Raw genomic sequence first — 27830 nt, forward strand, 5'->3', positions numbered from 1 at the left:
GCAACAGGTATGACTTTTGAGTGGGATACAATTCACACAACTGCCTTCAGGAACTAGGTCTCCCCTATACTGTCACAAACCAAATACATGTTAATTAACAGAACATACTGGACACCAGATAAGCTTTTTAGACTCCACCTAAGAGACAGCCCTAAATGTTGGAATTATGACTCAGGAGTAGGGGATCTGGCCCATATGCTTTTTAATTGCCCCTCCTTGGGAAAATATTGGGAAAGAATTTTTGAGTGCATAGAGCATATTTTTAACATCAAGCCTGCGAGGGAGTTTGTTTAAGTCCTACTAGGAGTACTAGACCCGAATCTGGTCAATGACAACGATCGCCAGCTCCTTGACCTATTGCTCACTTTAGCATGCAAAGTCGTCTTATGTAAGTGGAAGAACACCTCTGAAGTGTCGTTCAAAATGTGGCAAGAATGGCTGTCCTTTTTAAGAGGCGCGGATAACCCTGCCCTACATTCCTCCCCATGGCGCGCCTCTCATAAAAACTATGGAAATCGCTTGATGCTTCCTCTTTTTCATTTGCCCCCCGTATGTACTGTAGGTAAATCTATACGCTTGCCTGTGAAGTGCAGTCGTTGTATAGTTCATGTTAACACACCACAGCTTCCGTGGACAAACCATCACTCTCATGATATTACTCCCAAAGGCCACCCGAATTGTGGGTCATGTATAGACGCTATTGATACAAGGCCCTGGATAGGTCCATTGTATATGCAACTGTATATGCTGTGTAGCATTTGTTGATTTGCATTTTGTATGATTTCATTAAAAATACGTATGTAATTTTCGTTACAAATATGTATTTAATTTACTGTAATTTACTATATGATTCAATGTATTTATATGCTTTATTTTTCTTTTCGCTTTCTTGTCTTTCCTTTTATTTCTTTTTCTAAATAAAAACGATTTGAAATAAAAAATAAATAAATAAAAAGAAATGTAAGAGTAATTTTGGGCCTAATGTTTTCTCTTCAGAACTGTGTTGAGGCAAATACACATGTGGGGTGTTGAATGCTTAAAGTAACAAGTAACTGGTGTTACTATTGCACAAAGTAAAGGTACCGTTCAACCTACCTTGGAAGCATGAAAGTCAGAGTTTGCCTGAAGATTACATCACATATCAGTGGAGAGCATTAACTGAGCATCCTTGTAAACTGTCAGCCAACAATACAAGGCAGCAAGCGAGGCAAAGCAAATCCATGAAGTCTATAGGGAAGATGGGATTGTAAGTATTTTCTTGCGGAAGTGTCAAATATACATAGAGGTAGACATGAGGTGCGGGTAACCATTGCAATTTGATATTTAAATCCTGCTGTCGCATGCGACAGCTGTGCTGCCCAGGCGCTGCGTCCCTGATCTTCCCACACAGGAAAAAGTACTGATTTTGTGGGATTTGTGTTGAGGCCAGATGTCTATCAGAACACTCAGAGAATCTGCAGGATTCGGGGATCCAAGAACCATGGGTCAGTCATAAAGAAGAGCACATAGTCCACGTAGAGTGTGATATGGTCAGATTGGGAGTGTGACCACTCGAAGCCACAGATTACGGGGTCATTCTGCACCCATGCCGCCAGAGGCTCCAGGGCAAATAATAACGGAGACAGGGGGCAGCCCTGGCCGATAGGGAAGGGGGCCGACTGGTGACCGGCTGTCCAAACTGAAGCTGTTAGGTCTGTGTACAGTAGCCGCACATAGGCTTGAAAGCGTGGGCCGAAGGTAATGGCTTCGAGTAGTTAGAATAGGTATGCCTAATTGAGATAGTCAAAAGCCCAAAACTCAAAAGCGGATGGCCCAGCTGCGGAGCCTTTGCCATAGCGTTATGGATGTTGTGTTGAGTTGAGCAGTGTGGCATGAAGCTGGATTGATCTGGGTGGATCAAATCTTGAATGTAGGTACGGATATGGTCCGCGAGGACCTTGCCTAAAAGTTTGGGCTCAAAATTAATAAGAGAAATGGTTCGATATGATGATGGTTCTTCTGGTGGACGGCCGGGCTTCAAGAACAGTGCGAGCTCCAAATGTCGCCAGTCTTGAGGCAATACATGTTGGTCTTGGGCCTCATGTATTGCTGCCAATAAGTGCAGGTCTAATGTGCCCATGTGTGGCTTGAGGAATTCGAAGGGGAAACCGTTTGGTCCAGGGGCCCGACCTGGGAGTATATTGGCCAGCACTGTGCTGAGCTCATCTACTGTAATGGGGGTATCGAGCTGATCCCGCATATGGTCTGTGAATGTACGGGAGGGATGTCTCTGAGGAATTCGGCGATCTGGTCATCTGAGAGCTGCTCCTGTCACATATAGAGCTTGGAGAAGTAGTGTGCGAACTCCCTGGCAACTAGCTCGGGAGAGCAGCACAGGGTTCCATCTACTCCACACAAGGGAGAGTTTGCGCCCAGGCACAGTCTCTTGAGCATTTTACTAGCTTTGTCCCCCCATTGTTAAATCCGGTGTTGAGGCTAGCCAGATTTCCTTCGCTTCGTGAGTAAGATAATGTTGCATGCCCTGTTGCTCCAGGAGTAGGTTACGTTGGAGGATTGTGTTAAAATCAGTGATGAGCTGAGCTTCTAAACTCCTCTGGTGGCTCTCCAGGTTGACTAACTGTGCTGTGCGCTTACGTTTATTAAGAAAAACCAAAGGTGGTGATGGACGGAGCGTTGACAATACAAACACTCACCCCCAGTCAACTGATCTGGGTTTAATCCATCACCGTTCTTTAGCTCACTCCGCCACCCCAGTTCAGACATGGCCATATGCAAATCAGTCTTACGTTTATTACCCACACAGAAGTTTATAGCCACCTCATGAATTGTAGGTTTGATTGCTTCCCACAAAATAATTTTAGCTGCAAGATGATCTGTCACCACCTGGGCCAGGGTTCCTGATACTCTGGGTCATGGAGGTGCCAGGGGGACATATGCCACCTGAAGGGGGGTGTTTATGCGAGCTGGTGCAGAGTTTGAATAGGACCGGAAAGGGTGGATATAACTGTGTGGTGTAAAACATAATCTAGTCGGGACAACATTCCATGGATAGCGGACATGTATATGTATCCCTGTTCAGAGGGGTGGCATTTGCGCCATGTGTCGGCACAGCCCAGTGTAGTGGCAAGAAGATGTAGTTAGGTCCCGCCCGTCGGGGGTTCCCGTCCAGGAGCACGCCGCCTGTCTGTGGGTGCCATAATATCGTTCCAGTCCCCACCCAGCAGCATCAGACCCTCAGGGAGTTCTCTCCACAGTTGTGTGATTCTGTTGATGAAGGTGTTACCCAGTGGGGTGGGGGGCATATATGCTGCCAATGTTAATTTGTTCTCCGTGTAATGTACCCGTTATGATGGTATAGCGACCCCCGGGACTTAGCCAATGTTTAGTATGAACAAAAGGGACGTGGTGATGTATACGGGAGGTGGTGCCCCGGGAACCCCCTGGTAAACCCGGAGTGATGTATTGTATGGTATCCGAATCTGGCAAGGCAGGGGGCTTTGTTACCAAGCATGTGAGTCTCCTGTAGTAGAAGGATGTCAGCCTCATCTCGGTTGGCTTGACGAAGGACAGCACTCCTCTTGATTTTGTTTAGTGACCTTCTAACATTCCATTTAACTATATTAAGTTCCCCAAATAGGGGAGGGCATGGCTGTGTGGTCATTTACCGTCTACATGGATGATCGTTTGATCAATGACGGGAGGTCATGGCATAACTTCTGTCCAAGGGTAGCAACTGTAAATGTAAATTGATACTTGTATAGTGCACTACTCACCCGCAAGGGTCTCAAGGCGCTTGTACGAATACCGCTGTGGAACCCATCCTGGCTTTCCCTGTGAGGTGTCCACTCCTAGGCACCCCCAAGGTGGAGGCCAGGCATCCTTAGCGTTGTGGGGGCCGTTGTGGAGATTAAGCAAGCTATTGCCCAGAGTTGCAGAGTGGGACTCCATGATTGGAATAGGCACCGAGGCGAGAATTATCAGGTCCGTGGAATCTTTGAGCCCAAGACCTGCCGAGGGTCTGCCGCTCTAACCATTGAGCCATTCAGTAACATTAATAAACGAAAATCTAAAGAAGATCCCCATCACCCTCCCCGATACTGCCATAAACAAGGAGCAACTGTCGGGGCAAAGGGATCCTCAAGCCCCCAACGAGGGGCCTAGAGAGCCTCCTCCAGTCGGACCCCAACTACCCATGGAACAGAAACATAAGTGTCCAGGGGCTTGAAGTTCCTGTGGCTAGGCCTCCAGGTCCAGGCCAAAATAGCTTTCGAACGGAGCATAAGGTCTCGGAAGAATGCCAAGGTATATTCAGCTAGCCCCGGGGGATGTAGCATCCGCGGCCATTTTCAGGATGCGTCATCTGAGGCAGAGGCATGCCAATTAGATCCAGATCTACGCTTTTGTTTGGAATTGTTCCTCTTCAGTCTATTTCTCTGTGAGCTTTGTGAGGAGTTGGAGTTCGGGGGCGGCGGAGTATGTGGCCTAAGATGAGTCCTCTCGTCTGTCTAGGCAAAGATCGTCTCCGGTGTATCAAAGAAGAGGGTTTTTGAAGTGAAGGTGATACGCATTCTGTACAGGTACAGCAGCATATACTGTATGTTGAGGTCTCTATGTCTGCGTTTGGCTGCTATGAAGGACTGGCATTGCTATTTCACCAGCCTGGTGTAATCCGTGAAGATCATAATGTGGCGCAAATCAAACAGTAGCTTGTCTTTGTTGGTTCTGGCAAATTGCAGCATGGCATTCTGGTTGGCATAGTTTAGTAACCTGGCAATCACTGGTCTCAGATTCTCACTGGGGGGGGGGCTCCTTTGTAAGTGCCCAATGTGCCCTCTCCACAATGAAGCAGGTAGATAGTGTGTCTTCAGGCAGGAGCGTTTTCAGCCATTGGGTAATGAAGCGGTCCATGGAGGTGCCCTCACAGCCCTCCGGGAAGCCAGCAAAGCGCAGATTATTGCATCTGGCGTGGCCCTCGGCCTCCTCCACCCGAGAGTACATCTCCTGCACCACCACCGTAAGTTTGTTCACCTTTTTCTGCAGGGTCGTTATTTGATCTTTGACTGTTGAGACGCGTGTTTCTGTTTCTGTGATGTGGTCTACAGCGTTCTGGAGGTCCTGCCGCAGCAATGACACCACAGACCCCACAGCGCCGATCTTTGCGTCCAAAGCATTCCTTGCCTCTGTGATGGCAGTCAGGAGCACTGCGTTATCCGGTATTGCGCCACCAGTATCTCCCCCATTGACCCCACATAGTATAGTGGTCAAGGGTGCTCTGTTTGGAGCCCGCAACACTCTGCCTATATTTGCCCATAGTGAGTGAGGGGAGGGGCTCCTGGTCTCTAGGAAGCGGGGATTCGCGTCCACCAACTATTGCGAGTTATCCGGCCCCCATGGTGTGCTGCCACGGACTCCTCTCTTCGCCCTCGTTGGGGGATGGTGCCATAGGTCAGGCCTCACGGATTCCGGACTAACCCGGACCACAAGCCACACCGAGCCTGGCCCGGCCCAATGTGGCCAGCCAAGTAGGCCCCCTTACGGGACTAGGCTCGCCGGACCCCCAGCTCATGGCCTACCCCCACAGGATACTTGCACTCCAGGTGCTTCACAAGGGTTTCACCTTCACATAAGCCACACGAGGCAGTGCTCTCCCAACGGGCTGAAAGCACCCGGACTAGAGGGTCAGTCAGTTCTGTTATCGCTGCGCAGGCCTCCCGCTTTCAGCTGCCGAATTCGGCCTGGGTCCTCGGGGAGGGCTGCAGTGCAATACGAGGATCTGGAAGGCACCGCCCTGGCTCTGCAGTCCGACCTAGTCTCCTCAGCCCCTGATTACAGCTGGTGCATCGGTGGATCTCCTGCCCTCTGCTGCTTCCGCAACTATAGCCGCACTAGTTCATGTGTTAGCCCCCGGGGCCACACCCGCTGGGCTTGGACCGAGCAGCCAATTTCCAGTAGACGTCTGTGCCTGGTGCTGTAGATAGGCCACGCCGGGCCAGTCGCGGCGTCTCCGCGGGTCGCTCCCGGCTCCGCCGAGCCCGCCGCTGTCGCGACTGGACCCACACCCCAGAGGCACAGTTCTTAATGGCATGGCCCAGGTCTCAAGGGGAGGTGCATCGGGATGCTCGTGCAGCAGGGGGCTCCTAAGGCATGGCCGCGCCTATGACCGGACAGACCCGAACCCACTATGGGTCCACCATGCGTCTTATCAGTGGAGAATTCAGGAGCCCCCCTCGTGGCGCTGAAAAATTGCTGCAAAATGTGCTGCCCCTTCTCACCTTTAGGGGCACGGTAGCCTCAACTATCCTCCAGCCCATACATTGGTCTCAGGATGCGAGTGGTGGGCAGGCCGCAGCTCCCAGCGGGCCAGGATCCACGTCCTGATTCGGTCGGCCGCAGCACACGGTGCACCGGTCGGTCCCCGGCATGGCTCGGCTCCACACAGGGCGCCGGGACTCCCTGACATCTAGGATAACCGGTGCGCACTGTTCGGGACAGGATTTAGCGGATTTTGGCGTGGACGAACGGAGCCTCATTAGAGTGCGTCCGTCATGATGGCTGTCTACTGCCTCAACTAATTTTAATTCCAGTCTGCTTGCACTTCCTGATATTTTATGTCCCAAATACTGTTTTCACTGTAAATTTTCACTTCTCAGTGTCAACAGTGAGATGAGCTTTTTCCAATATACTTACCATTTTTTTCATTGTGGCATTCTGTTCTTCCACATCAGGCACAGAGTCCAATATAACAGGTTGAAATGAATCCACTTGATCCTCATGTCCTAATAGGTGGTGAACTGCTCCCTAAAAAACAACGGAAACAGATGTCATACCCATCGGTACTCTTCCCATACAATAAGCTTCCTTTTTCTTTTTGCTTGGTTTCGATTTCTTTTGTAAAAACAAAGACAAGAGGCGTTCGGCAAAACTGGAACAGCTTGTTTAATTAAACAACTAGTTCAGGAGAACAGTTACAGGCATGAGGTCTGGGGACTGTCTCAATTTACATTTGGTTTGTGTGCATCTTTTATACAATGTTACAACAAGCGATATAGATTTCTGGCGTACCATATATGTTGAGGAATGTTGGTTGCGGTCCTGGAGTCATAAATGATTACTACAGGCGGTGTCACATTCTTGCGTGGCCACAGTGTGGCCAGTGGTAAATGTGTCCAGATGTCTGGCATGAAGAGTGCGTGATCATTGTGTGCCTGGTCCTGATTGGCGTAGTGTTCCTAACTCATGTGGCATCTGACTTTATGGTGTTGTTAAAAGTATGCGTACCCCCCTCGGGCCTTTTGTGCTTTATTGGGGCAATCTCCCTTGACCATTGTGATGCCGCTGCGCCAATCTGTGGGGTTGGTTAAGTTTCCTGCCCGTGTGTTTGCCTACCAGCCATGCAGCCTCCCATCTGTGAGCCATCAATCATTAATCCCAGGCCTAGGTTGCAGGACCTGCCTGACTACATACTTGCATGTTGAGGTAGCTGTAGAGTTCGGGATGGGTGATTTTAGTAATAAGGATGACAGTTTGTTTTTGTCTATATCCATATTAACATTTCCCCCCTCTAGTTGATTCTTCAGCTACAATATGACCGTCCTGATTTCCTCAGACACGGTCGCTCCTCCTCACGCTGCTCCTTGACCTGACACCAGACGGGTATCGTTATTGCAAGTTCACCGCCTGCATTGTTGACGCATATAATATTTAATTGTAGACGCATATAATATTTAAATTAGCACCGTACGCCAGATCGCTACATATCGACTTTAAACCTGTTGAACCTGACTAATTAGCATATCACTGTAGCGCGAGTCGCCCATAGCGCGCTGCAACGCTCTTGTCATTTGTGCTTCCTTTATTTTCAATGTGTGCCTGACTGTGTCATTATATTCGCGTTTCACCATTTCTGTGTCCCAACCCTGCATCGCTTTTGGCTGAGTGCCATTTTGGCTTGTTTGTTGTTATTTTGCCTTCCCTCCCCGGATCTCCACCCCGCCTCCCGCATCCCAGCTGCTCCTCCCTCGCCCCTCCCCTCCCACTATCCACATATGACAGATGCTCCCGCGTGCAGCGTTCACGCGCAGCGGTCGCGCCCCAAAGGCCCGCCAAAGGTAAGCCCGTCTACGCCCGTCCGCGCCTGGACCGCGCCCAGCGCCAGACCCCATGGCCCCCGCAAACCGCACTCCTCCCGCATAACGTATGACGCCACCACCCTCTTAGCCCTTAACCCCGGACACACACCACAATGCTACGAAGCTGCCCCAGGACGTACCCACGGTCCCTTCGCTTGCCACTCCTGCAAGTTCGCCTGCATCAAGACCCACACCAAATCCACGACCTCCAAAATCAGCTCCGACTCTAACCACCTGAAATGCATCCTGCTAAACACCCGCTCGATCCACAAACACGCCACAGAACTCTGGGACCTACTCGACACTGCCTCACCGGACATCGCCTTCCTTACAGAAACCTGGATGAACGCATCATCAGCACCCGACGTCGCCATCGCCATCCCGGACGCGTACAAGATCATCCGAAAAGAGCGTACCAACCAAACAGGAGGTGGCATCGCCATCGTCCATAAGAACACCATCAGAATCACGACCAGCTTCGACGACTACCTTGCAACCGCCGAACACCTCCACTTCCAGATCCACACCGACCCCAGGAACACACTCAGAGGCACCCTCATCTACAGACCACCAGGAACCCGTAAACAATTCAGCGAAGACATCACTGACTTCATCAGCCCACATGCCCTCCCCTCAGAAAACTACATTCTACTGGGAGACTTCAATTTCCACCTAGAAAAGAAAAACGACTGCAACACCACCACCCTTCTGGACAACCTGGCCAATCTCTGACTCAATCAACTTGTTGACACCCCCACCCACTTAGCCGGACACACGCTCGACCCTATCTTCACCTCCAGCAAACACATCTCCTTCAATCATACCACAGCTCTCCATTGGACGGACCACAGCTGTGTTCACTTCAGCTACAAAACTACCAAGACTCACAACCCCCCACGACCTATTCCTCGAAGAAACTGGAACAAAATCACCACCGACCAACTCATCACATCGCTCAAACAAAACCCTCCAGCCCTCTCATCGGACCCAAACGAAGCTGCCACCAAACTCAAACAATGGATCACTCACAGCGCTGACGAATTAGCACCCCTAAAAAACCAGCAGATCAAACAAGGTAGCAAAAAGGCCCCCTGGTTCAACGATGACCTTAAGAATTCCAAGAAACTATGCCGTACTCTCGAAAAAACATGGAGCAAAAACCCAACCACTGACAACCTGACCACCCTCAAGGCAGCCACCCGCAAACACCACCAGTTGATCCGATCCACCAAGAAATCAGCTTTCAAGGATCGACTCGACAACAACGCCCACAACAGCAAGGAACTATTTAACATCGTCAAAGAATTTACCAACCCCACCGCAGCCTCAAACGACATTACTCCCTCCCTAGACCTCTGCGACTCGTTATCCTCTTTCTTCTACAACAAAATCGCCGACATACATAACAGCTTTAAGAACATTTCGAAAGAACAGCCCACCTCACACACCTCCAAACCCGAACCGCTCCCTAACAACCTTAACGCCTGGAACCCAATCACCACTGAAGACACCATCCGCCTAATGAAATCCATCCATTCAGGCTCACCAACCGACCCCTGTCCCCACCACATCTTCAACAAAGCAGACTCCATCATCGCACCCCATCTCCGTGATGTCATCAACTGCTCCTTCAACTCCGCTACCTTCCCAGAAAGCTGGAAACACGCCGAACTCACTGCCCTCCTGAAGAAACCCACAGCTGACCCTTCTGAACTTAAGAACTACCGCCCCATTTCCCTCCTCCCTTTCCCTGCCAAAGTCATTGAGAAAGCCGTCAATAGCCAGCTCGCCGCCTTCCTTGAATCCAACAACTCCCTCGACCCCTCACAGTCCGGCTTTCGAACCAAACACAGCACCGAAACCGCCCTCATTGCAGCGACAGATGACATCCGAACGCTACTGGACAACAGAGAAACAGCTGCCCTCATCCTACTCGACCTCTCCGCCGCCTTCGACACAGTCTGTCATAGCACCCTCATACAACGCCTCAGCAACGTCGGAATACAAGGGAAAGCCTTGGACTGGATCATCTCGTTCCTCGCCGGGAGAACCCAGAGAGTCCGACTCCCCCCATTCAAATCAGAGACCACCGAAGTCATCTGCGGAGTCCCACAAGGATCATCACTTAGCCCCACCCTCTTCAACGTTTACATGAGTCCCCTCGCATCCATCGCGCGACAACACAACCTCAACATCATCTCCTACGCTGACGACACCCAGCTGATCCTTTCCCTCACCAAAGACCCTAACACCGCCAAAACCAATCTTCATGAAGGCATGAAAGAAGTAGCCGAATGGATGAAAAACAGCCGCCTAAAACTTAACTCCGACAAAACGGAAGTTCTCATCCTAGGATCTTCACCCTCTGCCTGGGACGACTCTTGGTGGCCATCGGCCCTGGGCACAGCACCCATACCCAAAGACTACGCACGCAACCTGGGCTTCATCCTAGACTCCTCCCTATCGATGACCAGACAAGTTAACGCAGTTTCATCCTCTTGCTTCAACGTACTCCGTATGCTCAAAAAAATCTTCCGTTGGATCCCCACCGAAACAAGAAAGACGGTCACCCACGCACTGGTCACTAGCCGACTGGACTATGGAAACACCCTCTACGCCGGAACCACAGCCAAATTACAGAAAAAACTCCAACGCATCCAAAATGCATCGGCCAGACTCATATTCGACATCCCTCGCCAAGCTCACATTACCGGCCACCTGAAAGACCTCCACTGGCTTCCCGTCAACAAGAGAATAATGTTCCTTCTCCTCACCCACGCTCACAAGGCCCTCTACAAACTAGGACCCGAATGCCTCAACACACAACTGTCCTTCTACACACTCACCCGCCAACTAAGATCATCCAACCAAGCGCTTGCCGCAGTTACGCGCATCCACAGATCCACCATGGGAGGAAGATCCTTCTCCTACCTGGCGGCCAAGACCTGGAACTCTCTCCCCACTCACCTCCGCCTAACACAGAACCACATTTCCTTCAGAAAGGAACTTAAAACCTGGCTATTCGATAAATAATGCACCCCCTCCCACAAGCGCCTTGAGACCCTATGGGTGAGTAGTGCGCTATACAAATTTCTGAACTTGAACTTGAATATCCAACTCATTCATTTGTACCATTGCTTTATTAGGCTCCTGCTGTTTCCATGGCTCACTTTTGACTACGACAACCTTTCTCGTTATTTGCATTCTACCTAATTTGAGGACTGCGTTTTTACAGCAGCAGGTGATCCGCCAATTGTACAACCCAGCAAACCAACCTAACTGGCAACCGTGATTTATACAGACAAGGTAGCCATTGTGGGAGCAAGGAGAACAAATTCAAAATAAAAATTTCTACTGCTCAGGGGCACCTCCTTCATGCATGTTTTTCTGTAGATTATGCAGTGCTTGGATGGCAAGTGTCAAACTTAAATTGTACATGTCATTGCCTGGGATAACAGTGCAGTGGGGAGTGCTGATCTTTGCGCAGACAGACCCCTCCCTCCATTGCGGTCATTAAGTCAAGTAACACTAAGCACACAACTGGTGAGGAGGGGTCAAGCTGTCACACAGCCTCCTGAGACAAACATCAACCACAAATAAGTACTAAAGCTCTAGGCAGAAGAGGATTAACTATTTTTCCTATTAAGGAAACAAGTGAAAGGCCAATTTGGACATCACAGGGGCAAGGAGCGGGCTCGCCTAGTTGGAAAGACACAATGTAACTTTTCAAATATGTGCGACTATAAAGGATATTGTTCCCCTCCTTGAACAGGAAGCCGGTATCCCCTTAAATCTAGAGTCAGTAGCTCTACACCTCAACTCAGGTAGGACTCACATGGGTTTATTCTGTTTTTTAGCACTAACTATTCTGCAACTAGGCCACTTTAAGGTATTTAGGGATCCTTGTCCCTGAAGAATGTGCCAGAACCATTATGGCTTTACATTAAGCAGTAACGTGTTGGTCTAAAGAGAGACTTTTGAGGTATTGTCCGCAACACACCACCTTGCTTCGGTTTTTAGACATACCTTTGGTCCCCATTTAATAAAGGTCATTTACCAGGGAACCACAAGGTATTTTTAATTTATCAATCAGGATCCCATCTTTGTCCAGTAGCTTTTGATCCAAAAACTCCCTCCTGGTCAGAGTACTTCAGGAGGCTGAGTTCTCCCGTGTGGCATTGTCCTACCAGGGTGGGGAGAAGTTGCTGATGATGAAGCATGACACAAATGTGTGTGAGGCTTACTTTTCCAAAAGAATGGTCTTCCCTTCCCTTGGACCTTGTACAGTACTTCTGTGATGTCCAAATTGTACTTTCACGTGTGTACCTAAATAGGAAAACAGTTATTCCTCTTCTGCCTAGAGCTCCCATACTTTTTTGTCGTTGATGTCATTAGGTCAGCACATACTGATCCTGCATTACCATGAGGCGGATGGCTCGCATTTCTTCCTTCATCAAATTGAGGCTAAGCTCAGTGCTGTTCATCTTGAGCATTACCTACCTGGTTATTTTGAGTCAGTGGGCGTTACCTTTTGTAAGTAGGGTGAAGAAGGGAATTGATCGCCCTGCCCTCCGCTGTGCCTCTGTGAACAGTCTAAACTCTTCTGGGATCCTTGAACTGTTCCCAGCCAAAATAGCCCGCTGCTCTCTTCTCGCAAGCTTGGTGCAGCAATGTGGTCTTTTTCTTGAACAGGTGCTGGTACACCTCTGTTAGTTATACTCTGGGAATGACCAGGGTTGGGTGTGCATGGTCACCTGGGAGCACAGTTCCCTCCAACCAATTGAGTGTAGGCGTGTTCGCCGCACTCCCAGTAGAAATCCATAAGCATGCAGATGCCCCATTGCATATCCAAAATGTGGAATATCATGCCACAGTTAGCATTTGTGCACTTTGGGAGCATTCCTATACCTCTAAAACATAAGAAATACAGTGGAAGTTTCTGTACAATCAAGGGTTGACCTTTCCCTTCTAGCCAGGTGTATCCACCTACTTTTAGTGAATCCTCCCCATGCGGGTCATTTCCCTTTTTAACCCAGAGCGGGACGGCCCTACACAGGATTACCATGTCAGGAGAATACTTGCTGTCAAAGAAGATCATCCCAGATACGCTAAGCGCCACCCTCGGTTCACAGATGGATGCAAGAGCCAAGGTGTTTGTGCACTGAGTTGTAGATTTGTTACATCCAAGTATCTCTTCTCTGGGAAGTCTCGGTGCCAAAGAGTGTCCTTAGATGTCATTGGGTTCAGTGAAGAGGTATAACACTGTTAGGTTCATGTCATATCGGGTCGGGTTTACAACTACCCACTGAGGTTCTATCTTGTTGGTCTGGATCTTGGCCCTTATCCTGCATAAGGTTTTTTGGGTGGGGCTACCTCTTGGGATAGGTAAAGCCTATCTTCTCCTACTGCATGTGGAATCAGCGAAGAGACATAACGTCAGCAAGCTGATTCTTGGGTACTGATTGGGGTCATGTGTTGTTACTAAGTGTTATGTAAGAGGGCACTACATAGTGCGTGCAGGATGCTAGTGTTTGGTTTAGTATAATATTAGGTGACATATGAGAGGTCTCTTCTCGGGCACTGTATTTTCCCATCAGAGACTCTCTTTTGACTCTCCAGTACTTCAATGGTAAGTGTAGGATTACCCATAGTAGACAGACGGTACATATGCACAGAAATATACATAACTTTTGTTGTGATATTGTAGTTAAAGGTGTGATTCCCTTTGGAGCCCTCGTTGATTTTCCGGTGGCTGTGTTTCTTCTGCCCAATTGGAAAATGTTTGCAGTATTTAGTTCTTGGGTGTGATCGCCATGGAAGGGCTTCTCACGCTTGGGTGTTAATTCAGGCTGTGGATCTTTCCTCCTTCCTTTAGCATAAATACAGAAACTGACCCTTTTCTCTTCCTTTTTGGTGTATGTTGACACGCTGCATTGGTGTACTTTTGTTGTCTTCTGTTACCTGGTTTTGAATGAACGTTGTAGATTGTTAACTTTGAAACATTACACATGCTCTGTAATTAGTTGGTTTTGGAGTCCCTGTATTTTTACCCTGTGGGTGTGAGCTCCCTACTACACTAGTCTCAATCTAGGGTTGCACTGTAAGGTGACTCCTTTTGGGTATGCTTTAGTAATTTTGGGGAGCATGAGTGATTATTAATTATCTAGATGGATCAAATCTTTATATAATTCATTGAGCCCCCCCCCCCTCCTATCCTTACTGGATGCTTAGATTGGTGCTATATGTTTGTGGGGTTGTCTCATGAGTGTAGGAAGGGATGGACTTTAGATGGAGTCCTTTGGCGATGCTAGTTTTTGTCATGGGCACTTCGCCCAGTGGCTAAGGGTCCGGCTGTAGTGCAGCCCCTTCCAGTAGTTCTTTCCTTGGATGGGAGCTACATATTTTGATACTACCCTCAGTTGCGTTTGCTATGCCCTGTTTAGATTAGTGGCGCTATAGGTGAGTGGAACACGTGGGAAGAGGGGGCGTATAGCATCTGGTGTTGCTATTGTCAACCATGTGCCCTGAGCATGTTTTTGCACACGTGCTGCTCTTCGTTCCCTGAATCTCTCATAATCTATTGATTCCCTTTCATGCTGGGGAGAGGGTCGGTGGCTGCTATGTGACCCTCTTTCCTCCGGTCTATGCTGCCTCGTGGTGTCTGAGGCTGGTGCCTACTGTTTTACCTGGATGGTGCCTGCACATTTGGAGAAGTGTTGGTCACTATGCTTGGTGTGGAGGTTAGCGCAATATGTCCTACATTTGTCTGGAGCCGGAGTGGAGATTTGGGATGTACCCACCCCTGCCCATCCCTCTCTCATTGGATCACACCCTGCCTCCTCTCAGCATACCGATGTGCCCGCTGTCCCTAGCTTGTGGTTTGGGTCTCTATGGCTGTTCATTGTCTAATGAACTGGCGCATCTCTTGTCGATTTTTAGGTAGGTGTAGCAGGGTGACCAGACTCTGGAAATTAAAAAACAAAGCAGTTAACAAAACATAGAAAGCTGCTAGCTAAGTTAGTATTTGCCTTGTAACACCTAAAATGTGACTATATTGAAAACCCAGGACTTTTGACCCAAAAATTGCAAAAGTCTGTCTGGTGGCAATGGAAACTTGAGACTGCCTCAGCAAATCAGGGATGCCTGCTCACCCTAGTGAACCCCTCCACTGGAGGTTTGGACTTGACATCATGAAATATGAAATACCAGCATTTGTAAAGTGCAGAGCTACGTCAGGAGAGGTGTCCTGGCGCTGGGGGCCGCCGGGAAGATTAAGTGAGCTATTGCCCAGAGTCACATGGTGCTGGGCTAACCTGGTACCGGGGATTGAACCGTGAACCCCGTGGACCTGAGTCAGGCACCCTGGCCGCTGCGCCACACCTCTTCCACAGTGTTTTATCAGTCCTGGCACTAAGGAAATCTGGTATCTGCCACCAAGGATATCTCTGTTTTAGAACTGAAAGGGGGGGTGCTCCATTGGTATAGAGGCTTCAAGCTTTTGGCGGCACTATGGAGACTACACGCCATGAAAGAAACGTTGGCCCCGGACATGGTGCCCTAGAATTGGGCCTTTTGACTTGGTTATTGGGACATGTCCCGGTTTGACTTTGGATGCAGGACCTATGTCATGACTTTTAAACAGTTGTGGGTCACGCCCCCTCATCAGACTGCTCTGCCCACGGGTCATGGCCAGCCAACCCCGACCTATGGGATCAGCAGCAGAGTGGGGCCCCATGAGATAACCCCTTAAAAGCGAGCTTAGTGCTGGCCCCCGATCGACTCAGCTCTTAGCCACTCTGAATTTCTGGACGCAAGTAAAATATTTGGATCTCCCGCTGCTGTCTTTTAATCTTTTTTCCCCCTCGATCTGGTAGTAATTTGAGGTAAGTGGGTACTATTTATTAACCACTGGGGTTTTAAGTAGTTGTGGTACTTGCTACTTGCGCTGGTGGTTTATTTTTACTGCACACACTGTCACTCCTCCATGCATTGGATTTCCTGTCTGTGGCTGCTGCTGCCACATACTGCAATTTGCTGGTGGCTCTTTGGGCCTGTTCCTGCTTCTCTCTGTCCTTTGACTGCTTTTTATGTGGTAATGGAGTACATGAGCTAGTATATCCCTGTGAGGTGGGCCCCGCCCCTGTCCAGACCCGTGAACAGAACTCCAAAGACATGCCGTGGATTCCCTACCGTTATGAGAGCGAGGAGGAAGCCAGTGAAGGATCGCCATCATTAATACGCGACTCTTCCCTCCTCTCCCAGCCTTCTACAAATGCCCAGGATACACCCTGCTCCCTGGAAGGCGGACCAGCGCGCTTAGTGACCAATCGGAAGCGTGTATCGACGAACAGCAACCACTGAAAAAGGAAGAAGCCCCACCATTGGGCGCTCCTGCAGGTGAGACACCGGAAGGACTTTGTCGGAAGACCCTGGAGCTGCCGAGAAAGGACGCCGGCGCCGAGATCGAAGGGACCGAAGAAGACGAGGAAAGCTGGAGCGAGGACTGGTGGAGCCCAGAGGACGCACGAGCCGCCACAGGTGGCTACTAGCGGTACGTGGCGGGACAAGGGTCCAGGGAAGGGGTGGGATGCTACCGTGTCTGGACAGTTCAGAGGGTGGGTTTTTGGCCTACCAGCATTTGTATGTTTCTTGTCTCCTTGCCCTACCCCGACAACTGGCCTAACCTTACTCTGCTTAAACGCGCTCGGTCCGAGCACTGGCCTGAATAATATCGTAGTGGCTTAGCACAAGCCCAATTCAGGCTACCTAACCTTAATATCCCATAGAGCCTACCCCGTTTGAATAGCCTGAACAAACTGTGTTCTTTTATCACTCCTGTGGTGTGGTGATGGTACCCTTTAGCAGTTAGAAAGATAGACCCTGACGCCACTCTCTTTTGTTTGAGGTGCCTCTGGAACCGGGCAGAACACCAAGAAACCCGTAATAGGTTTCTCTTGACGTGAAGAACCCTGAAACCCGTAATAGGTTTCTCCAAGCCGGTGAAGACTACCAGAAGCCACAAACAGACGTTTAACATCCAGAAGAGGGGTGTTTCCCATCCCAGGACTATCTATTAAGCCATCCTGCTTCTACCTTTTGATACTGTGTCTTAATTTTATCCCTCCTGAGTACAGTATAAAAAAATCAATAAAAGCCTCACTATTGACCCCATACGGCCTCCTCGGTTCTGCTTCCGACCATCCCTCTGACAATCACGCCATGGTTTTTTTATCTACCCCATCTACGCGGTCCAGCCCACTCTGTATCTTGGTGCGTAACCCCCTTTTAAGACTTTTGTGGGAAAATTTGACTTGTGGACCTTATCGGTCCACGGCTTTCCGGTCTCTTTTCCCCATCGTTTCCTCATTCTGTTCAGGAACTAGCTTATACTTTCCTCTGGCTTCATGGTCTCTATTAGCCCCCCTGCATCTGAGCGGTCAGGAAATATTTCTCTCAGGGCGGTCCATATTCGGTGTCAGTGTGAATCAAACGCAGCCCTGTCATGCTGGGTCTCTGTTAGAGTAATTGCTGAAATATGGGGTTGGGCAAACACTGTGTTTGTCTGTTTACCAATTAGACTGCTTAACAGGCTCTTAATGTCGCCTATCGCTAGGTTGATACCTGTGGTGTTCTTGAAGCATGTAATCCATTTCCCTGCCCCATCCAGCAACAACAGTACATTTGTTTTTAGTCCTTCTGGGCCCATGGCATGCATCCTTCTGCAGTAGTGGTCACGTTCTATGGGTTTCCACAGGTTTATCCTTGACGTAGCATTCCCACATTGCCAGGCATAGATTTATGTAGGGTAAGTTCCAGTTGAGATTACCTCCTTCATGTCCGATGCTATCCTCCGCTACTGCCATGTCCTCTGGCTCAAATGATTTTTCCCTAGGCCAAGTTTTACATATTGGTCCTTTTCCTCAGTCCATTCTTCTAGCAGGTCGCAAAACAAATGCAGAAAGCTCTAGCCTTCCTCTTTTGCTATTATCTCCCTGGGTGAAGGTCTGTCCTTGCCTTGCACCTCTGTGGAGCAGCGCATCTCCCCGTCTCTGTTCTCCTCGTGTGCATGTAAAGGTGCCATCTTGTTTTTCCTCCGTCGCGGGTGGATCAGCCTTGATTTCTGATTTCTTGGACAGCTCTTTTCCTACTTCCTTTGACGAGCAGATGGTGTGACTCTGAGTGCTGTCAGTAGCCTTTCATCTACCTCCGTTTTGTCCTAGCTCTGCCCCGGGTACCTATCTCAAGCTTCACTCTTCTTGTGGGAGGCGCAATGTCCTGTGCTCTAGGTCTAATTCCTGGTTGAGTGACCTTTCTCTCTCTCTCGAGCAGGAGCTTATGCCTGTGTCCAAGTTTTCCCTAAAGTCCAATTTACACCCTATGTTACACCCAGGGGTCACGCGTATGCACTGTATTGTGGCCAGACGTCCAAGTGGCCAACACCTCTCACTGCTTTCAGATACTAACAATGTTAAGAAACTTGTTTAGCACTAAGAAATACTTTTTAACTAAAAAACTAACACTGAGGTGCCAACTCCACCAATACAGGAGATAGCTGTAACACAAAAATACCGTCCTGTGAGCCATAACTGGCTATACACTAAATATTCACCTTCCTAGCGTGCTGACTATTGAAGAAAAAAAAGATGGCTTCCACAGGATCGCATTCGAGGATGCCTTACGACTGCTTCAGTTGGGACATATAAAATGGGTAATATGCCAGACCCTGTCAGTGACAGGTTATCTTTTTACGCTTCTCCCTAGTTTGCCATACGCATACTGCTTTAAAAACATAATGTTTCAGGTTCGGATGTCTCTCTCTGTGACGACTGCTTCAAGAAGGACCTTCGCCCCGTGGATTTAGCAGAACTTACTGATGGAGCGGTAATTTCTTCTGGTAATTTCTCAATGCAAACCCTCATGCTACCTCTAATTTACCGCTGAAAAGGTGTTGGGCCCTTCACACCATGTATTACCTTCAGGAGATTTAAATAAACCTGAGCAGTCAAAAATGCAATTTATTATTCAAGCCAATAAAGAGAGTGTTGTTGAGTATTTTAAAGGGTTTTCTTTTCTAGTCAAAAGTTAAGTTTTACTCTGACCCTTTATTCATTAGTAAAATATCAATCAGGTTACAGAATTTGGAAAACAGGAAAAATAGCATTAATACAGAACACATTACAGTCTGCATATAAGCATTACATGTAGGAAAGAAAATGTGGCGCAAAATATCAGTCAAAACTCTTAAAGAGTTTCTCAGAAAAATATTCTTGCAAAGCTAATCAATAATTAAATAGTTGGCAAAAATCTCTCATTAAGAGAAATAAATGCATAAGTCAAATATATCTTTTTAGACATAATTAATTAGTCAAAGCATAAACTTAAAGTTTAGCATCTAATTCTAAAAAGCCTTTCTATGTGTTGCTGCTCTATGCATCTCTGTGTCTAAAAAGCAAACAAGGAGTGAGACAGCCCCTCCTTCACCAGACCTCAAAGGAATGTGGCCTGCTGTGCCAAAATATGACGTGCAAGGCCTTTGAAAAAAAATCACCAGGGAACCCCCCACCTGACTCTCCTCGGACGCCCAAGGCTGCACCCGTGACGATCTCGTACCTAACCCATGTGAATGAAGCAAAAAGCAGAAGTGAGCTGAAAGCCAGCCAGTGAGCAAAAAAGCCAACCACGCCTCCAGGGAGGTCATTATTTATACTCTAATTCTTGGCAGACTACACAAAAATGTTGCGTCTTCAGGAAAACTTGTACTTGATTGGTTAGTCATGATGGCATAAGGTCTCACTATCCTAACTCATTCTAAAATCCTGACTATACGAGTTTTAACAAAAGAAGCATACATGAGTAAATACATTTATAAACGTTTGCAACATTTACTAGGAAAAATGTTTCATTCTAATTCTCTTCCTTCCTTCCACAGCGCAGTCAGGACGGATACTTTATCTAACTGGTATATTGGCACAATCACAAGAATGTCCAGTTCAAAGTGTCCTTGACTCCTTTAGGAAAGCTGGTACAGTCTGCGCATGCTCTCTTCTCTTTTAATGCAAGCCATAGCCTTGCTGGATTCACAGGCAGCCATTTAATGGTAGGCCCAAAAATAAAACAGGCACAAAGAGAATATTAATTTCATGTAAATCAGCCCATTATGTTTCCCAACTCCATACTAATACCCCTTATAAATGTTTACCTAGCCAAGCTATTAGTTTCAAGCAGCTTTTCTATTATTTATGACAACATGCAAAATAAATGTGCAATGTGCAACATAGCATTTTTATGCTTTAGTGTAAATTTTAAAAGCACACACAGTTAATACAGCGCACACAGCAACATGCTTTAGTGTTTTAGATAGCTTTTCATGCAAAAAGCATTTAGCCCCATGTGAGGTGTTTGGTGCATTATTAAATCACACACATTATAAAAAAGAGGTGTTTTAAACTAAACATTTTTATCAAAATATGCAACAAGTCAAAGTCTTTTAAGACAGAAATAGTGAATTTAGATTACAAGGAATGAGCTGGGAAGAGAGAAACACATTCTATTAATTTTCAAACCTAAAAAGGCCACTTTTCTCTACACTGCAAAAACACATGTTAATTCAGCACAAGCATTTCAGACTGAATAGGCCTCACTTTTATGTTTTTCATGTGCCATGTTTTTAACTTGCACCAAAATGTGCGTGGCAATTTAAATGCAGTCTGTCTGTAGCACAAAAATAAAACAATGCCTGGTGTCTGCCCACCTTTGTGGTAATAACAGTCTTGATAAACAAACTGAGATGTCTCGATTAGAGATGTGTTAATAAGCACTTACTCGCTCTAAAGTGGAGAAAACCATGGAGGTTGCTACATTTTACTGATATTGGTGAGCAGATGGTAATCCATCCATAAATATTGTCTTATGTCTCAAATCGGTGCCCTTTCTCAACTTTCCATTCTGGTTACGAGCTAGACCATACAATTTAACTAATCCACTTGATTCAGATATTTTTTTCTCACTAAACCTCTGAATTCTTCCTTGAGAGACTCTCTCAAGGCCAATGTACCTTTCATCATCTTTTGCATCTTAAGTACAGAGCAGTCTTTCAAAACAACACAGCAAGTGAATTCTGCATCCTTTTTGAGCACCTTTGGAAACTTTTGTATTCACCTATGCAGTCACATTGTGGCCAGGAACACTAGAGTTGGGTGAGTAGTGTCCAAAAGCGATCCCAAAACTTTCTTGTTCTCTCCATGCCAGACCATGTTTACCCGTCTTTGGTACATGCGCTACCTTGAGCAGCTCTTCCTTTAAAACCTAACCTTACTTGGAAATACTCCGCTACAGACTGTTAAAGAGCATCCCACGCAATTAGTATCATTTTCATCCAAATACACTCCCTTAAATTTAGTAAACCTATCCATGTCAAAATATGTTTATGGTGAGCACTGGTCTGTCCACAGTTCAAAGTCTTGTAACCTTGGCAGAAATCGAAGGGGTTAACACAGTTGACTCATACTGGGAACATTTCTATCACACAGTTCTTTATTGCACACTACAAGAACAGCAGCAACTGTTACTGTTTACCTCATACTAAACGTGCACAATTTTCACACTACCTCATTGGTGGTTGCTTTCAAACTCAATGGTTCTTGTATTTTTATGCAATTCGTTCTGTTGGTCAACTGAACTTTTCAAATTTCTGCATGAAGATCCTTAGACTTGCAAAATGCTGCTGTGGTGTGCGAAGCAGCTATATTTTGTTCCCTTTTAGTATGTGGTGTGGAACATGATTAGCTTTATGTGCTGGACCTGCACAGTGAGCTGCTCCGAAGCTCATTTCATTCATGTGTTCAGGAGCAATAGAGGATGGAGGACTGCCCATTTATGTGAGCTCCTTCTGGACGGAAGCCTTGTCACAAATGAGAAAACTGTGTTAAACACCTGGGTAAAGACAAAGTCGCCATGTGCTATCTTGGATGTCTACAATATAAGTTTCTTGTGGTCCAGAACATCTTTTTTTTTTTGGGGGGGGAAATGTCTTTATTAGCAAGTAGGTAAGAACAGTTACAGCAATTCTAATATCAATATATAGCACGTGTTGCACGGTTCTTACATGGTATCGATGATAGTCAGTTGTCAAACATTTTCAATTTTTTACACATCTATTAGACTTCCCCTTAACTCCCCCCTCCCAGTCCCTCCCTTCCCCGGCACTTACATGGATACAATGATTACCAACAGTACTTGGCTTGGGCGAATATTTGTAGTACGCAGTGTCCATTTTCACAGAAGCCTATGAAGGACTATACACATTGCAATATATACAAGTTCTTCACTTGTATCACCCGGAGCTTAGTATCTAACTTCAGTACTGCACTAATAACAGTGGTGTCGAGGGGGGTCTATGAGTGTCTATCGTATCGCTCTTGCGACTAATCATCTGCAGTCGATGGGGTGGACGGAGTGTCATTACCCGTAGTGAAGGCCTCAACCATAGTGTTCCAATCCAGTGATATTAGGGTCTTCCTAAGCCCCCTACGCTCTTCGCGCTGCAGTGTCACACCCTCAGCTTTCCCCCAGCGTATCACCTCTGACTGCTACATTTCTGGGTCTGAAGGCCTAGTCGATTTCCACCGCATTGTGATGGTGCGCTTGGCAAGCAACAGGGCTAAGTCTATAAATCGTGCAGTTACGCTCCTCTTTCGCTCCACAGGTCCCAGTCCTAACAAGGTATATTCTAAGGAGGCGTATGGTCTGTAAGGGGCCAGTTTATATAACGCGTCCCGGACCGTCTGCCAGTAGTATCCCATTTTTGGGCCACTCCATAGCATGTGTAAAAGGCGCGCGTTATCCGCGCCACAGCGGGGGCATGAAGCGGGGGTGTTGGGGAACATCACATGTAAACGGTAAGGGGTTAGGTATGCCCTGTGTAGTATCATTAGTTGAATAAACTTAAATTTCGGGTTCCTGGACACTTTCTTGGGGAATTTGAGCACGTGTTCCCATTCCTTGTCTCTAAGCATTCTGCCCAAATCTCCCTCCCACCTGTCTCGTAGTGATTGCAGTGATGTCGCTCTCCCCATTCGTATACTACTTGTTATCCATTTCGTCAGGTGGCTACCCGATCCCATGAGGTATTGCATTGTGAGCAGGGGGTTCGTGGGGGGTTCCACTCCGCGTGGGGACCAAGTTTTAGTTACATAGCGTCGCAGCCCTGCGTGTAGGAGGAACAGTCCCCCCGGGGTGTGGTGTGTAGTGCGGAAGTCCTCAAAGGACATAATTCTGCCATCTGCGAAGAGGTCCCCCACTTGCGATACTCCCGCATCATGCAACGTCTTCAGTGTATGGGCTGATAGTGGGCCTGTACCCGTCGGGATCCCCAGCAGTGGTATCGTGGGGGGGTAAGAGGAATCAGGGGCTGTGTATTTCACCGCCCTCCGCCAGTAGCCAATTGCAATCCGGAGTAGGGGCGGCATCCAACCGGGGATCTCCGCCCTTGGTAGTAACAATGTGTGGACAACCCCTTTCCCCCACTCCGTCTCTGTTATACCAATTTCGTGTAGGTTGCGTCCCGCTACCCAATAGGCCAGCCATTGCAGTTGGCAGGCGTGGCTGTACGCCTGGAAGTCCGGGACTCCCATGCCACCTGCCGCTGCGGGGAGTTGCAGCTTAGCCAAGCCAATGCGTCTCCTACCCGGTCCCCATATGAGTTCCGTAAGTAGGGTGTTTAGCAGCTTAAACAAGGACATAGGGATCGCGAAAGGCAAGCCCGTGAAATAATAGATAAGGCGGGGGAGCACCACCATTTTAGAGATGGTTACTCTGCCTGCCACTGATAGCGGCAAGGCGGTCCAGAACTGTATCTGTGACTTCAGCTTCGCGAGCGCCCTCCCCAGGTTACCGTCAATCATATCCTTCGCTTCTCTATATACTTGGATCCCCAGGTATTTGAAGGTAGTGTCCGCTAAGTGAAAGGCATGAGGTGGGAAGTTGTTGTATTCTCATCACTCCTATTCTGTTGTGTAGCTTTAAGACCCACATTCTATGTTTCTGATGTCACATGTCTCGGGCATGAGTTCTGTTTTTTTTTATTCTGTTGAATCAGTATGTGAAGGGGAGAGGATATGTTGTATTCTCATCACTCCTATTCTGTTGTGTAGCTTTAAGACCCACATTCTATGTTTCTGATGTCACATGTCTCGGTATTCTGTCTTGTCAGTTAGCTCCCTGCTTTCTGATGGAGACACCAGTTATTCTCTGTAGTGCTTAATAAATATCTTATATTTATCTACCTGGACCATTATCTTCATTTACAACACAAGTGCAGTCGGGCAGTGCCGCCTGTGTCTCTGAAGTAGTATCCATAGGACTTAGGCTCACTGATGGTTAGGCCTGATATTGCCCGAAAGTCCTCAAAGATCTTGGGTATGGGGTCAAGTCCGCCCCCCAGGTCTCTCAGATATATGATTATATTGTCTGCATAAGCCGAGACCACGTGCACCGTCCCGGTCCTCCGTATGCCCAGGTGTCGTGCCGATTCGCGAAGCCAACATAGCAGTGGCTCTAACGCCAGTATGAATAGGAGCGGGGATAGTGGGCATCCCTGTCTAGTGCCCCTAGCTACATCTAACTGTGGCGAGATACATTTGTTCGTGCGGACCCGGGCTGTTGGGCAAGTATACAATAGTTGTACCCAAGCAATGTATTCTGGCGGTATTCCAAATCGCGCAAGTGCCGCAAACATAAAATCCCACCTCAGGGAGTCAAATGCCTGCTTAAGGTCTAGAGAGATGCAGCCCTCTGTCCCGAGCAGCGCCCGGTCGTGGAGCATAAGTTGGCTGAGCCTTCGCAGGTTCATAGCCGTGCTTCTGCCAGGGACGAAGCCGCATTGATCAGAGTGTATCAGGTGTGGGACATACTGGGCCAGTCTCACCGCAAGAACCTTACTCAGAATTTTATAATCTGTGTTCAGTAGAGATAGGTGTCTGTAATTAGCCAGTTGTGTGACGTCCCTACCTGGCTTCGGAAGTGATACTATCAATGCCTGTAATGAGGAGCGCGGTAAGCCTTGTGATTTCAACGCTTCTAGGTATATCGGGTGAAGGCGCGGGGCGAGCAGGTCAGCGTAGGTGCCATAGAACTCTGCTGGGAGGCCATCTGTCCCGGGGGTTTTATTTCGAGGGAGCGCACGTATGGCCTGGCGTATTTCCGCGATCGTGATGGTTCGCGCCATGTCCGTCTTCTGACAGGCCGTGAGTTGTGGTAAATGAATGTCTCAAATGCCTCTTCTGATAGCTGCTGGTGTGGGCCATATAGTGTCTCATAATATTCCCTGAAAGCAGTGTTGATGCCTATTTGCGTCGTGACTTGTGCTCCCCTCTGGTCAGTAATCTCTAGTATGGGCAAGTGTACTGGGTCATCCCGCACTATTCGGGCTAGTAAAGGACCTGGTCTCTCAGCCTGCGTGGAGTTCTGGACTTTTTGGTTCCGTCCAGAGGTGTCAGGGATAACACCCGAAGACCCCGGAGTTCAACCTGCCTCGGTGCACAAACAAACAGAAACACGGGCTTCTCGATGGTGGCGTCAAAGACCAAAGGTTTATTACTGCAGGGACACAGAAGTCACAGAAACTACACATGGGCAGTATCTAGGAGCCTGTTCAATTTGTACAAAGAGGGTTGCTCCTTATATACTGAATATTGGGCTTCAGGCAAATTCTTTACATGTTAGCACATTCCAAAACCTTTGTATCTTAAACAATAAATATTTGGCGTTGCACAGGAATCGTCCACAGTGTCTGATGTCAAAACATTATGAACGAGGGGTTCCCACTATTCCATCATAATCCCATGTCAATTTCTCATTCAAGACCCGGACCGCCTCATCGTAAATTTCGTTACCTCCCCCTAATAAAGGCCCAGAAGGAAAGGAGCAGAGCCAGGTGCAGAAGATAGAACAGTAGGATAAGAGATGTTTGTGGGTCGTAAATGGGCAAGGCTACCAGCTTCGGCCGCCTAATCATGATCAAGCCAACGGACACGAGAACCAGTATAGCAGGACTGGCCTCAGGCTGGGGAGGCAGCTCTTGCTGAGTCATGCTGCCACAGCGTTGCTTGCCTTAAGGTGCACGTGTCACTAGCAGGGTGAATTGCCGGCTAAAGCCTACGTGTCCTTAATTGAAAGAGGTTATTGCGTGTTCATTGACTATGTGAGGGCAAAGAATACAAAATGCCTTCCGTGTTCTAAGATGGATGCCATGGGTAGAACAGAAATGTGTTTGTAACAGGAGTGCTCTTGCTCGTAGCATAGCGAAAACACTAGGATATACTAAATGGATCATTTGCGGTTCACTGATACCAAAATTATGTATTTGCGACAATGTTAAAAACACGGGTTCAAATCGTCACGGAACCTCAGACCCTCCTTTTGCCCTTACATAGGCAATTACTCAGTCTATGTCAGAATCTAACTCTATGCTCATTAGGTCAGTGACATGTTGTTGCATCATCATCTTGTCTCGTACCTTCTCTCCAAATGCAGGTGGTTTTCTGAAACAGGTTGCAGCACAGAGACTACACAAAGCGGGACCACATTGGATAATAAGGCAGCACGAGAACAGAAATACTAGGATGACACCAATGACCATCAGAACCTTCCATCCCCACGCTGATACCAGAGTCCAAAACCACTCCATGAAGGACCAGTTTCCCTTGTCTACGTGTATAGAGTCGGATATCTTGTGTAGCTTAGAGATCGCTTCATAGACGGTTGGAGCATTATTGGGAATAAAAACACAGCAGCTCGATTGGATCATTCTGCATACCCCACCTCGATCTGCAAGTATTACGTCTAGAACCATACGGTTCTGCAACGTCATGAGACGATCCGCCTGAAGCTCAGCTGTTAAGTTACTAAGGGCACCAGCAGTTTCTGTAATAGTAGATTCAACTACCCGTGTTAGTTGACGTAGATTTCTACTATTGGCCATAGGCCCCCAAAACGGAAGGAAACCTTTGAAGAAGTCTCCAGCTTCCTGACCAGCGGTATCTTCCTTGCTGAAGACACCTCTTGCTACTCTGGTCTTGTGATAATCTGAAGAAGCAGTGTATGTCGGAGGTAACAATCGAGCAATATAACATGAACCTGAGAAGTCAGCAGGCAGCCATGTATACGCTCTGTCTTGACAGATGAAGTAAGTACCCCTAGCAGTAAGGAAGGCAGGGGAGGAGTTAGACGGAAATACGTAAGTCTCAACGCACTCACTCCTCCCTAGCTGAGCTCTCAGATTTCTCCCATTTCCTTGCAAACAGACCTGACCTCGGTGAGGCACGACCCAGACTGAAGTGGAGCTTTTACGCTTGCTTTCTCCCAAACTAAGGCGATACTCTGTAGAGTTCCAACTCAAATACACCCGTAATTCATCTCTAGGGTAAGATGGAGTATTATTGACGTCTTTAATCATGTCAATAATTCCCTGGACTAAAGCTTTGTTGGCTGAGTTGTATTTAGTGGACCGTGGTGGACGCGGAGGATAGGTCTCAAGGGCATAGGAAAAAATGGTCTGAAAGGCCTGAAATGATCCATTATAGCTAAAAGGCAAGACTAGATAGGGAATGCCTTTATCCATAGTGTGAGGTATCAAGCCACACACCCAGCAGTCTGTAGTATTAACTACCAGTTGGTGTTGATGCAAGAGCTGTACAAATGTAT

The 27830-nt window shown here is 47.8% G+C and overlaps 1 long non-coding RNA gene across 2 annotated transcripts in view; it reads right to left on the reverse strand.

The window, feature by feature from the left end:
• Window positions 1–27830, reverse strand: part of LOC144770120 (uncharacterized) — a 558291-nt gene that overhangs the window by 405991 nt on the left and 124470 nt on the right. For both annotated transcript variants that reach the window (XR_013598802.1, XR_013598801.1), the window contains exon 3: window positions 6688–6798. This is a non-coding gene — a long non-coding RNA (uncharacterized LOC144770120). The remainder of the gene's footprint in view (window positions 1–6687; window positions 6799–27830) is intronic.

This window comes from Lissotriton helveticus, chromosome 7 (assembly GCF_964261635.1).
Source record: "Lissotriton helveticus chromosome 7, aLisHel1.1, whole genome shotgun sequence".
In the NCBI taxonomy this organism is placed as follows: domain Eukaryota; kingdom Metazoa; phylum Chordata; class Amphibia; order Caudata; family Salamandridae; genus Lissotriton; species Lissotriton helveticus.